Consider the following 14439-nt stretch of genomic DNA (forward strand, 5'->3'; position numbering starts at 1 on the left):
TAACAATAGTTAAAATGGTGCACATCGTGGTGTAAAAAGAATATAAGGGAATTCTGAAATACAAATACAGAAAATGGTGAGTATGCAGAAAAAGTATCAATATCTGGAAAGTGTTATTAAGTCTACTGTAGGTATTCTATCCAACGGTATCATTGATCATACTCGCCAACTGACCACCTAACATCAAGACTTTGCACTTTCTGCTTCAATAACAACATGATCTGGGCTGTAATATAGTCTTGTTTAAAATTTTGTGTCCTTTGTGAGGATTGCACTCTGCAAGCAGAAGCCAGCTGTTTAAAATTCTGAACTGGAACAAAATCCTGCAGCCCTACTCAGTAAATAGTCACTCCTCCCCACACCTTGTGGCAGATCGGGCAGCAACCTTGCCATTTCTTGAGCATTTTGTCTTTTTTTTGTGAGGCAGAGTTGCTAGCTTGACACTTAGCACAGCATGGATGGAAAACGTGCAAGGAGCCGGCCAGATTCAAACCCTGAACTTCTCACCTTGAAGTACAGTGCTGATGCCACTACACCACCAGCATTTAGTAAATGAGGCTAAACATTGAGATGTTTATATCCTTCCATCAAGCACATCTTTCCCTCCCCTCCACTCTCCATTTCTCCATAGAGATCGCTCTCTACATGACTCTCTTGTCCACTCATCTCTTCCCCCCCAACCCCCCGGACATTAACTCCTGCAAATTGAACAAGTGCTAAACCTGCCCCTACCCATATTCATTCACCACCATTGAGGGGCCCCAAACAGTCCTTTCAGGTGAGGTGACACTTCACCCACAAATGTGTTTCTACTGTGTCCAGTACTCCTGTGTGGTGGCCTCTGCGTTAATGCGGCCTGACATAGATTTGTCAAGCAACTAATCCTGTGCTAATCTGTTGTCAATACCCCAAAAGATGGTATTTCCCGTTGGCTACCCATTTCAATTGAACCCCCATTCCAAAAATATTAGTCCAAAGAGACCAATCTCAGATTGGAGAAGCAACATCCCATTCTTTCTGTGTAGCTTCCAGTCTGATGTTATGAACATCAAAATTCTCAAACGTCCATTAGTTTTTTCCCCCTCCCCCTTTTTTTTGACATTCCCCATTCTGGTTACCCTCTCACCTTTTCTTCTCACTTGCCTATCACCTTCCTCTGGAGACCCTCCTCCTTCCCGTTCTTCTACGGGCCACTATTCTGTCCTCTTAGATTCCCCCTTCAGCCCCTCGACACTTCCACTTATCACCCACCCACCCTTCCCTTCACCTACTCTCGGCCAACTTGTACTCTTTCCCCTACCCCACCTGCTATTGGTTTCTGATCCTTTCCTTTGTTGGGTCTCTACCTGAAACATCGACTATTTATTGATCTCCAGAGACGCTGCCCTGCTGAGTTCCTCCAGCACCTGCAGAACCTCTTGAGTTTATGGATTGACATTTATTTCCAGAGGTCTTGGTCAAAATGCTCATGTACATCAAGACTATGACTGACTTTTGTTCATATTATGGGAGTTCTGGGAGTGTTTTGCTTCCAGGTACATTTAATGGCTTATTAGACTGTAAAGCATGATGTCTTCATGGGCTTAATTATGCCAATGAAATGTCAATTGCACTCCTACCATTTGCTTCCACTCTTAAATAGTTATTTTTAGAACTATTTTCTAAAGCAGAATTTCGGAAATTGAAAGGGACAATCTGCTTGAAGGGCAAGTTTTGTTAATATTGAGTAACACTTGTCTACTGCTTTCCCAATTGATGCAATAGTAACTTTTTACTGTCACATGTACAGAGGTACAATTAATGACTGTCTTGCATATGATATTCATTCATATCATTTCATCACATCAATACAACAAGGGAGTGCACGGGAAAAGCAGTCTCAATTTAAGCATTATCGTTATTACCATGCTGATAAGTTTGATCAGATTTTACTTCATTTTTCTTTGTTCAATAACCATATGATTTAATTACAACTGTATTTACACTATTTGAAAGGAAGAATTTTGATGTTTCCTATTACAAAACACCCTGGATTAACAGAAAATGCCAAGAGAGTGAATGCATTTCAAAATCTCTTCAAGGTCTTCTCAAATCTCATTGCTTGTAAAAAGGGATTATGGAGTAAGCTGTAGTGATCATAATAGTTGAATGTTTTCCCCACCATGTGAGGAATAGGTAGTATGAACTGGAATGTCAAACTCCAGGAAGATAGAAGGTATACAACAATTTTATGAACTCAGCCTTGATGTGGCACATAAAGCTGATGGACAGGAGCAAACACAGATGACTGAACAGACTGGGCAGGTTTGTAAAGCTTGGCATCTAACTTGCACACTGGAAATGCTTGTGGCCATCAAGACCAGCATATGTTTTCTGTTGCTTCAAATGTGCTGGAGACAACAGTTGTTCATTATACAAAATACTCAGCAGATGCTGGGGTCAAAGCAAGACTCACAACACACTGGAGGAACTCAGCAGGTAGGGCAGCATCCGTGGAAACGATCAGTCAACATTTCGGGCCGGAACCCTTCGTCAGGACTGAAGAGGGAAGGGGCAGAGGCCCTATAAGGGAGGTGGGGGGAGGGTGGGAAGGAGAAGGCTGGTAGGTTCCAGGTGAAAAGGAAAAGATAAAGGGGTGGGGGAGGGGAAGCAGGGAGGTGATAGGCAGGAAAGGTGAAGAAGGAATAGGGGAAAACACAATGGGTAGTAGAAGGAGGCGGAACCATGAGGGAGGTGATAGGCAGCTAGGGGAGGGGCCGAGTGACATAGGGATAGGGGAAGGGAGAGGGAGGGAATTACCGGAAGCTGGAGAATTCAGTGTTCATACCAAGGGGTTGGAGACTACCCAGACAGTATATGAGGTGTTGCTCCTCAACCTGAGTTTAGCCTCATCATGGCAGTAGAGGAGGCCATGTATGGACATATCCAAATGGGAATGGGAAGCAGAGTTGAAGTGGGTGGCAACTGGGAGATCCTGTCTGTTGTGCTGGACGGAGCGGAGGTGCTCAACAAAGCGGTCCCCCAATCTGTGTCGGGTTTCACCGATGTAGAGGAGGCCACACCGGGAGCACCGGATGCAATAGATGACCCCAACAGACTCAAGTGAAGTGTTGCCTCACCTGGAAGGACTGTTTGGGGCCCTGAATGGTGGCAAGAGAGGAGGTGTAGGAATAGGTGTAGCACTTACGCTTACAGGGATAAGTGCCGGGTGGGAGATCTGTGGGGAGGAACCGATCCCTGCGGAAAGTGGAGAGGGGTGGAGAGGGAAAGATGTGCTTTCTGGTGGGGTCCTGTTGAAGGTGGCGGAAGTTGCGGAGGATAATGTGCTGGATCCGGAGACTGGTGGAGTGGTAGGTGAGGACAAGGAGAACTCTGTCCCTGTTGTGGCGGGAGGATGGGGTGAGGGCTGAAGTGCGGGAAATGGAGGAGATGCAGGTTAGGGCATCATTGATGACGGCAGAAGGGAAACCACGATCCTTAAAAAAGAGGACATTTGAGATGTCCTGGAATGGAAAGCCTCATCCTGGGAGCAGATGAGGCGGAGGAACTGGGAATAGGAAATGGCATTTTTGCATGTGGCAGAGTGGGAAGAGGTATAGTCGAGGTAGTTATGAGAGTCAGTGGGCTTGTAGAAGATGTCAGTGGACAGTCTGTCTCCAGAGATGGAGACTAAGAGATCGAGAAGAAGAGAGTAGTGTCCGAGATAAACCAAGTGAATTTGAGGGCTGGGTGGAAGTTTGAAGTAAAGTTGATGAAATTGACGAGCTCAGCATGGGTGCAGGAAGCAGCACCAATGTAGTCATCAATGTAGTGAAGGAAAAGTTGGGGAGCAGTACCAGAATAGGTTTGGAGCACAGACTGTTCCACATAACCAACGAAGAGGCAGGCGTAGCTAGGGTCCATGCGAGTGCCCATAGCTACACCCTTGGTCTGAAGAAAGTGGGAAGAGCCAAAAGAGAAGTTATTGAGTGTGAGAACCAGTTCCGCCAACCGGAGGAAGGTAGTGGTGGTGGGGAACTGGTGAGGTTTATTGTCCAAAAAGTAGCGGAGGGCTTTGAGTCCTTCATGATGGGGAATGGAGGTGTATAATGATTGGACATCCATAGTGAAAATGAAGCGGTCAGGACTGGGGAACTGGAAGTTATTGAAGAGGTGGAGGGCATGGGATGTATCCTGGATGTAGGTGGGGAGGGACTGAACTATGAGTGACAAAATGGAGTCCAGGTAGACAGATACAAGTTCGGTGGGACAGGAGCAGGCAGAAACTATGAGCCTACTGGGACAGTCAGGCTTGCGGTCTTAGGCAGGAGGTAAAACCGAGCGGTACGGGGTGTGGGAATTATGAGTTTGGTGGCTGAGGATGGAAGGTCTCTGGAGTTGATAAGGGCGATGATGTTACAGGAGACAATGGTTTGATGTTTTTTGGTGGGGTCCTACTCCAGGGGTAGGTAAGAGGAGGTGTCGGAGAGCTGCCATTTGGCCTCAGTGAGGTAGAGCTCTGTCAAAGAAGTAGGCTCGGAGACATAGGCGGCGGAAGAAGAGTTCAGCGTCGTGGCGGGCATGGAACTCACTGAGGTGCGGACAGGAAGGAACAAAAATGAGGCCCTTGCTAAGGGCAGAACATTCTGCCTCAGAGGAGGGAAGGTCAGAGGGAGTGGTGAAGACACAGCAAGGGTTGGGGCTGGGGTCAGAGGAGGATGAAGAGTGGGAGGTCTCAGGAGGGAGAGGGGGGGTTGGGATATTCAGGGAAAGCGGGGTTAGGGGTGGATGAGGGATCAGAGGAATGGAGGGGTGATGAGGAGTAGAGGGAAGGTTGGGAGTCGTGAAGAGGAAAGAGGGTAGTGGGGGAATCAGACAGGAGGTAGGACCCAGCGGCAGTAAGAGCGGTCACGGTCCAAAGAGGGTCGGGACCTCAGTCCGAGCTGGATCCGGAGCTGGGGGTGGTGGAGCCTGCGGGGCCCCAGAACTGAGGTCTGAGTCGGAGGCGAGTGGGTCCATGGCCCGCCGGGGTCTGGTGCCCATGTCCGGGAGGCCGTAGTTCCAGTCGGGGTCAGAGTCAGAGGCGGATGGGTCTTCGGCCTGCCAAAGGCCTGAGAAGTCGAGGTCAGAGGGGTCGGGGTCCAGGCTGGAGCCGGTTATCGTCGTGGGCTCCAGGCGGGCGAGCTTGTGATCCTTCTTGGACATGAGGAAGGAGAAGAAACGGCGGTTGGAGGCATGAATCTGGCGGAGAATGAAGTGTAGGAGAGGTCCATGGCAGATGGTGGAGATTGAGGCCCGGAGTGGTGGCAGCGAGAGGGACAGGGCCCTTGGGTATCTTCGCATGGCAGTGAGCATGGCGCGAAGAATCTGGCGGGAGTAGCAGTCAATGAAATGGAGGTACCTGGGATCCTCGCTGGGCCCGAACTGGGAGGCCTGGAACCGGAGCTGGAATCCCTGCGGTACAAGATGGCGGCGGAGACACGTTCCCAGGAAGGAGACGTGGCTGTGGTAGCGGGTCTGGGTGAGGATCTGGTCGAAGAGTCGGAGAGAGGCGGAGATCACAGAGGGGGAGCAGTGAGAGAGGGTCTCACCGAACTCCCGTCGAGGGGAGACCACAGCCACGTCTCCCTCCTGGGAACGTGTCTCCTGTTCCTTGGGAAGCTAAAGGAAGGAACTATGCCAAACTCATAACTGGTACTTCATATGCAGCAGTAGAAACAGATAAAAATGATGCAAGTGAATCAAATTTATCCTCTTCAGATAAAATGTTACCTTGACTATGATCTCAATTTGAACATGTTGCAACTTCACTCAACTCTATCCACTCCCGTTTAAACTCTTGGATAGTCTCTTATTTTAAGCTTACAGAAATGCGTGTTGCTGCCTAATACCTAGCCTGAGTTGTTGATTATCTATTAGTGAGCCAGCACAATAATTATCAACAAGCTATTAAGCCATTTTAAGTATCTTAAGCTGGCACTTCACTTGATGGCATGAAAATTAGTTTTTTTGGGTGGTGGGTATCCCTTGAAACCTACTGAATACTGCAAGGCTTGGATACTGGATGTAGAAAAATACTTCCCATTAATTGGAGTGTGTAGGATCTGGGGGCACATCCTCAAGAGAAAGAAAATGATCATCCCTTTAAAACTGAAGTGAGTTACTTTAGTCAGAAGGTGGCAAAGCAACTGAATTTGTTGCCAGAGGGCTATGTGGAAGTTGGATGTATTTAGAGTAGGATTGATGGGTTCTCAATCATTAAGGGGGTTGGAGATTACTGAGTGAAAGTAGGAGAATTAGGGTTGAAGGAAATCAGCCTTGATTGAATTCTGGAGCAGATATAATGGACCAAATGGCATAATACTTTATCTACTGTATATGGTAGTTTAGTTGCAACATGCCTCAGCACAAGAGTTTAGAAATTAATCCTGTGCAAATCAGTTGTCAAACTTGCAATCATGCATGCTTTGGCTACTTTTGAATAAACTTCGGATCAGAGGGATAAGCGCTGCTGTCATTTGAAGGGTGTAATGCCGAATGTAATCATGTACAAAGGGACTCTAATTTATTTTTCAATCTAAAACTGCTACCGAAATGACTTTGCTGGGTTGTAAACAAATTGTCACCCCTAATTTCTACGGATGCCAGAACACTCCCAAACCTGGAAGGGGCTGAATAGAAGAGACTAGATAGACAGGGACCCAAGAGATTGCAGATGCTGGAATCTGGAGCTAAAAATGTTGCTGGATAAATTCTGTGGGTCAAGTAGTTTGTTCCCTGTTGCACTGAAGAGGCTTGCTCTGTTTTGCTGGAGTGATAGGTGCTAAGAGCTGTCCCAACATGTATGTAAGGCTGAAGTGTAGATCACAATCTTTTCCTCATGGTATAGGGGTGTCAAAAATGAGGCAATTTTTTTTTGGGAGGGGTGGGTTTAAGGGGATCTGGGAGGTATGTTTTTAGTGGTAGAAATCTGGATAATGCTGCACAAAGAAGCCAGGTACAATATCTATTGAAGAGGCACTTTGAAATGCACTTAAACAGGCAAGGCATAAATGGATATGGTCGTCATGCAGGTAAATGGCATTAGCATTCATAAACATATGGATGTGATGGGCTGAAGGCCTGTTTCTGTGTTTGCATCACTCTGACACTGCTGTTTGCAAAATAAATTCCTTTATTTATCAGTTGTAAAGAAATCAAGCAGGTTTGGAGTTCAGAGTTTTTTTTAAGTGTTTACACTGGAGGGCATAAAAATACATGATCTCATCCCCGGAGCCTACCTTATCAAAACTGGCAACCTTGGGGTCACTTTGGATGCAATCTCTAGCCTAAATTTACTGTACTCATTTGCTGAAATTTCTAGTGCAACAACATCAAATATGAAAAGTAAAATCTTAAACAAAGTGGTTGCAAAGCAACAGAATCATTCTGTACATTAACTCACCCAGCTTGTATTCATCACCAATACTTCAGGGTTGAATCGGAAATACAGGGGGGAGCACAGAATGGTAACAGAGCATTGAGAAATGCATTGCTTAGCATTTCACGCTGAAAACAGAATACTGAAATACCTTGCAGGTGAAAATGAATGCTCTTGGTGCATAGTATAGTGCACCTGCTTACCTGGTAGTTGGAAACTTGGCTAATCTTCTGTGATTTTTGTTTTTTATTTCTTGGTTTCATTTGAGAAATTAATTTTATTCCAATTTGGTCTTCATTATAAAAGCACAGTACACAAGTTCTTCACAACTGCAGGTATGTACTTCAGTTGTGGATTCATTGCTAAGGTGTGGCATCTGTGGCTGCAAGCAAAATTGATTCCATGGCAATGGTGTTGTTTGGATTCACTGCTATTGTGTGTGCGGAACCTGCATTTGCAATGCTTTTGGCAGGTCATTCTAATATGTTAAAGAGTGCTAAGTGATCTCAATGCTATAATTGCATATGATAGCACAAGATTCGTGAACCATTTGCTACATTGTTTTAAATCTATGTTATCTGAGTAGTGTCTTTAAATTGTAGGCCATGTGGTGAGTTCCTGTACAGTAAACTTCTGTTATACTAAACAGGTTTGTAAAGATTGAAGAACTGTGTGATAAAGGTGTCACTTCAAAATTCAATTCCTCTGTTTCCCAACTGCCCCTTGTGGCTTTGAGTTTAAGAATTCATAAATTGATCATCTGTTGGCTTACTCTAAATTGAGGATTGCCAAAAAGTAATTGACTTCAAAGATGTCTCCATTTACAGGAATTTTAATATGAAGATATAATTACAAAAGCTAACAGTTGATTACTGGAACTCCCTACATTTTGTTGGTATTGAGTTTAATTTTCAGAAATTTGTCAAGTTTGCTCATGATAGTTTGGGATTGAGGGTGAATTACAAATTTGGATTTGGAATTAACTTGCCTCTGGTCACAGGAGAAGTGGAATTCTGTTGTCCTGGTTGGAAGACTGTGACCATTAGTTCTCCATCACGATTGATGCTGGAACCTCTGAGACATACACAAATAACCTGGATAAAAAATAGAGAAGGGTGGATCAGCAAGTGTGCAGGTGAGATAAAGAATGAAGGCGTGGGTAGTGTGAACGATTATCAAAGAATGGAGTGGTATATAAATCATTTATAATTTATGGGCAGGGAAGTTGCAGATGGAATTTAATCTGACAAGTGTGAGGTATTGCACTTTGGTAGGTCAAATGTATGAAGAAGTTGCATAGTAAATGGTAGGTCCTTTAACAGCACTTAGGTGCAGAGGGATCTTGGTGTCCACGGTCATAGTTTATTGAAATTTTAGTCAGACTGCACTGGGAGTATTGTATGCAGTTCTTGTTGCCCCATTATAGGAATGATATGGAGAGCGTGGAAAGGATACAGAAGAGGATGCTGTATGAGCTGCAAGGGAAGGTTGGTCAAACTTGGGCTGCTCTTTGTCATGTTCGCTCTTCAGCTTCTGACACACTAGAGGTTTTCAAAATTATGTTTGCTTTTCTTAAAGTAGACAGTCAGAATTTTTAAAGTAGAAATGTCAAACAACAGAAGGCATGTTTTTAAGATTAGTATTTGCTACAGAGTGACAGACAGACCCCTGGAGTGGGTTACCAGGGTAGCAGTAGAAATGAGCAGTTTGGTGGAGTTTAAGGGGCTTTTATATAGACAGGTGAATATGAAGGGAATGGAGCAGGGGGGGTTAAGTAGATTAATCATTCTTGGTATAAATTGGCATTGACATCCGTGCACCCTAATGGGTCAAATGACCTATTGTATGCTGTACTGTTCTATAATTATCATGGGTATCATTAAAATGTAAAGCACAGGAAGAGTCTATTTGGCCCGTATGGCAATGTGCACTGTCAGATGGAGAATTTTTTTGTAGCATGGCTTTAGTTCTACAATCTATTATTAACATACTAAGGAAACTAATGTTTATTTCCTTAGTCTAAAACTCAAATTTGTAAATGTCTCAAGTGGTCTTTTTTCGCACATTTCCATATTATGATGTTTGTGATGAGGAAAAACCTCAGTGATTAGGTAGGGCGGGGGAGGGGGCAACTGCCCTAGAAGAACATACCACTGCCTAAGTAATCAAAAATAGTTCCGGAGTGAGCTCCCCCCATGACTGCTTCTACTTTCTCCAATTAAAATGCCTAAAATCAATTTCCTTTGAAGTGGTGATCGCTTGTGGCAGCTCATGTCAATATGTCAAAAACATTTTGATTGTATTGAATGAAGTTGTCAGCACTCAACATCGGTTTAGAAAATGAAATGCAGCCCTTTCCACACTGAATTCAGATTTGAAAACCATTGTCAGCAATGTCCTACTCTGTAAAGATGCTCATTTGCAATCTTCCAATAAGTATTTGATGTGAATGTAATTTTTTGCCCAGATTCTAGTTGTAAAATGGCAATGAATAGTGCTCTGTTTAAATAGAATGTAATTAATGCTTCTAATGATGCATTAGGTCACCTTGTCCATTGAACAACTTCTGCTCTCAATATAAACACAAGATTCTGCAGATGCTGGAAATCTTGAGCAATACATAAAAATAAGTCGGAACCCCTGAACCTGGAGAACTTTACCCCTGAACCTTTACCCTTTGAGCTGTTTGCTCCTACCAAGAGCTAAAACACAAGGTTCTGACTCCAACCAACATAGCTGTCCAAGTTATTGAGGCACGCAAGCCTCCAAACCACAAAGAGGTTGTGGTCCTCTTGGAGGAGATGGCATCTATGCAATGCAATAAATGGTTGATATTTCAGATTGAAATTCTTTATCAGGACTAAGAAGGAAAGAGACAGAAACCAGAATTATGGGGGGAGGGGGGAAGAGGTGGTGTTCTACTCCAACCACTTTAGAATCAGAATGGTTTAATTTCATTGGCATGTGTTATGAAATCTGGATGCTGGGGAGGCTGGTGCCCACGATGGAGCTGACTGAGTTTACAACTTTCTGCAGCTTTTCCAATCCTCTGCAGGGACCCCCTCCGTACCAGACGGTGATGCAACAAGTTAGAATGGTCTCCATAGTACATCTGTAGAAATTTGCAAGTGGCTTTAGCGACATCCCAATTCTCCCCAAACCCCAAATGGAAATATAACCGCTGTCGTGCCTGCTTTGTCATTGCTTCAGTATGTTGGACCTGGGATTGATCCTCAGATGTTGACACCCAGGAACTTGAAACTCTCAGCCTTTCCACTGCTGATCCCTCGATGAGAAGATTGGTGTGCTTTCCCTCAACTCCCCTTTCTTGAAGTCCATAATCAATTCCTTGGTCTTACTGATCTTTGAGTGAAAGGTTGTTGCTGCGACATCACTCAACTACTGATCTATCTTGCTCCTGTACGCTTCCTCATCACCATCTGAAATTCTGCCAACTACAATTGTGTCATTCGCAAATCTATGAGCTGCGTCTAGCCACAGAGTAGTGTGTAGAGAGAGTAGCAGTGGGTAGGCTAAGCACATGTCCTTGAGGTGCGCCGCTGAGGAGCCATTATTTCCCATCCACACAGGCCGTAGTGTCACAGTGAGGAAATCAAGGATCCAGTTACAGAAGGAGGTACAGCGCCCAGGTTTTGGAGTTTGTTCAGAACTGAGGGTATAACGGTGTTGAGCGTTGCACTGACGTAGATATTGCTATCGTCCAGCTGATCTGAGGCCAAATGGAGAGCCTCTGAGATCACATCTGCTGTAGCCCCATTGTGGTGATAAGCAAATTGCAGTAGGTCCAGGACCTTGCTTCGACAGGAGTTAATTCTAGACATGACCAACCACTTAAAGCACTTCATCACAGTAGATTTGAGTGCAACTGGATGATGGTCATTGAGGCAGCTCACTCTGCTTTTATTGGGCACTGGTATCATTGCCCTTTTGAAGCAGGTAGGAACCTCCTACTGCAGTGGTGAGAGACTGAAGATGTCCTTGGAGACTCCCAGTTGGTTTGTACAGGTTTCTGAGGCCCTAGCAGCTTCATCAGGGCCTGACCTTCTTGAAAAATTTTCTGATGTCGGTCTAAGAGTCGGAGATCACAGGGTCACTAGGTACTGCAGAGATTCACACAGGTGTAGTTTTATTCTCCCTTTCGAAGGATGCGTAAATGTGTTGAGCTCATCTGGGAGTGAGCCATCACAGCCATTCATGATGTTAGGTTTCATTTCAAAGGAAATAATCATATGCAAACCCAGCCAGAGCTGGTGTGCATCCGATTCTGCCTCTAGCCTCAATCGGAATTGTTTTCTTGCCATTAAAATAGCTTCTTGTATAGTTCTGGATCACCGGTCTTGAATACACAGATCGATTCCTCAGCGGAATACAGATCTCCCAGTTCATCCATGGCTTTTTGTTTGGGCATGTCTGGTATGATCTTGAAGGCGCACACACTTATCCACACACGTCTTGATAAAGTCTGTGACAACTGTATGTATTCATCCAGACTTGAAGATGAATCCCTGAATATTAACCAGTCCACCAACTCAAAGCAGTCCTGCAAGCACTCCTTTGCCTCCCCGACCATATCTCCTTGGTCCTCACCACTGGTGCAGCAGTCTTTTGGTCCTCCTGGCGCATTTGGAAATGATTTACATGGACTACAAGGATCATTTCTACTGCATAAACCTCAGCTTTTCAGATAGTCAAGAGTCTTGGCTTCTTAAGGACAAAAACTGGAAGCCCAGAAGGTAAGTGAGCAGATAGCTTAATTTATTCTATTTTAACAGAGACAAGGACCCAGAAGACAGGGAAGGGGTATAACAGAACTCAAAGCATCTGAACCTTCTCAATGTGGTGTTCCACATAATTAATAAAATGGTACATGGTGAACTACATGATCTTTAAAATAATCTTTCCAGTTTTGGGTCCAAACTTTTATTTGCTCTTGATCCAAGAACTAAAATAGAACTTGAATTCTTATGATGCACACTGAAAATTTGTTGGCTGATGCCAGTCCTCAGTCTCAGCAGTATACAGGAAATTAGCATCTTGGAACCTGCTAAATCTTCAAACTAGTTTTAACGAGGTCTATAGCAATTGCCAGGATTCTGCTAATAAAGGCCCTCAATCTATGCATGGTCCTGAAGTGTTGTCTTTTAACTTAGTAAGTTTTGTCACATGTCGGCACAGGTGCAACAAAAGGCTTGCAGCAATAGCACAGGCACATAGCATCATATAAGCAGTATTCACAAAAAAATTCGTAAAATATACACATTTTAAGGGAACTTCAGGCTTCCTCTTTGCAGTGTCTCTAACTACAGCACTAACCTGTCTTTAAAACATTTTGAGGTGTGTTGTGTGCTTGTTTCACTAAGGTGTAGAGTCTATTGCCGAATTTTTGTACAACTTGCAGTTTGACATTTTATATAAATCCATAAAATCCATCAGGAGCAAGAACTTCTACAGACCAGTCTTGAGTTCTCTCCTGCTTTGAAAGTGATGAGTTCTAGCATGAATATGCCAGAGAGATTTGTTTTGGCTTTAAAAATGTATCTTTTCAAAATGGATAATTTAATATGATTGCAATCCCACTTGACATGAGTAAGCCATTAGGAATTTTGAGCAAAAGCCAATGTGCTGGTGGTAGTTATTTTTCATTTACCATCTGGTAAACAGACGTCTAATAACAAAGCTTTCTCAACTGTTGTCAGAGTTGATGGTGACTAAGTGACCTAGATAAAGGTTCTAGTGGTACTTGTGCATGCATCAATTTGCACAACTAAAGAAAAATGTGTTGCACCATTTAAGGTAGTCTTAATGTTGGACATTTGACAAAAAGCTTCAAGTCCAATCCACATTGTTTATTCTCTTTGTATGATTTATGATCTTCCCTGAGTTGAGAAGTGCTATCTGTTAATCTATTACTTAAAATTAAATTAGTAAATCAAAAGGTAGATTTGTTGTTTCATTGAAATAGATTGATTCCTTTCTGGAGCGAAGATTTGAGGATTCAGCCCAACTCGACCTGCATCTTACAAGCTTTGCCCCTTTAGATCAAATTGCTGTTTTGCAAGGCAGTCCTCTGCAGACTTTGTCTTCAGTGTTGCAACCAGATCCTAAAATATAACCATGCGGTTCACAAATTGCTTCTCATAGTTAAACAGCACAGAAATGGGCCCTTGTTCTTGTTAATTATAAATAACCCATCCATCCTAATTCCATTTACCAGCATGTAGAAGGTATCTGCCTTGGCATATTGTCTCAGCCACTAGGACATGCGTAAGGAAAATACATATTTGTTGAAGTGTTTGATAATTTTAAATTGCTCCTGCATGGCGATGCAAAGTATTGTGAACGAGATGTGATGCACTGGGGTAAAAAAAGATGCAGGGTACGGGGAAAAGCATCTGTTCTTCACCCATACATATCTCCAAAAATGCTTATTGCTTTGCTGGGTTTCGTTAGAGATTTTAGAGAGCATGTTAAAGTGAATTGCAAGCCTGTGTCTTTGCCAAATTTTCTATACTATTTAACTAATGGCTGATTTATGCTTCTGCGTCAACACGATGCCATAAGGTCTGCGTCGCCACAAACCCTACGCAAAGCCGACGCGGAACCCTACGTGAGAGCCTGCGTTGCTGCGACGTGCACCTCTCCCAAATTGTAACCACGCGTCACAGCAACACAGAACGAACAACTGTGATTGGTCCGCTTGGTAGCATCGCATGTCATCCTACACTGCAATAGCTTCCCATTGGGCAACTGAAGGGCAGGGAAGGAACTCTGGCTGCAATGCTTTTCATAAAGCTTTACAGACCTCCGAAATTATGGAGGACACATTTCGCACGAAAAAAGATGCTCGCGTCTTGTTTACCCCGAGTAACTACCATGACCATGAAGCCATGCGCAGGTAGGTGAGTGCGCATGTGTGACGTGCGCAAATTGCCGAGCGAGGCAGACACACCAATGCACAAGTATAAATGCTCACAACGCGCGGAGGCCACTTGCGTAGGTTACGGCATCCAGTTAACGCA

The 14439-nt window shown here is 44.1% G+C and overlaps 1 protein-coding gene across 1 annotated transcript in view; it reads left to right on the forward strand.

Annotated features, from left to right (window-relative positions):
* rgl1 (ral guanine nucleotide dissociation stimulator-like 1) overlaps positions 1-14439 on the forward strand; it is a 299811-nt gene that overhangs the window by 75324 nt on the left and 210048 nt on the right. The gene's annotated exons all lie outside the window — the stretch shown is intronic.

Source organism: Mobula hypostoma, chromosome 12 (genome assembly GCF_963921235.1).
Source record: "Mobula hypostoma chromosome 12, sMobHyp1.1, whole genome shotgun sequence".
Classification (NCBI taxonomy): domain Eukaryota; kingdom Metazoa; phylum Chordata; class Chondrichthyes; order Myliobatiformes; family Myliobatidae; genus Mobula; species Mobula hypostoma.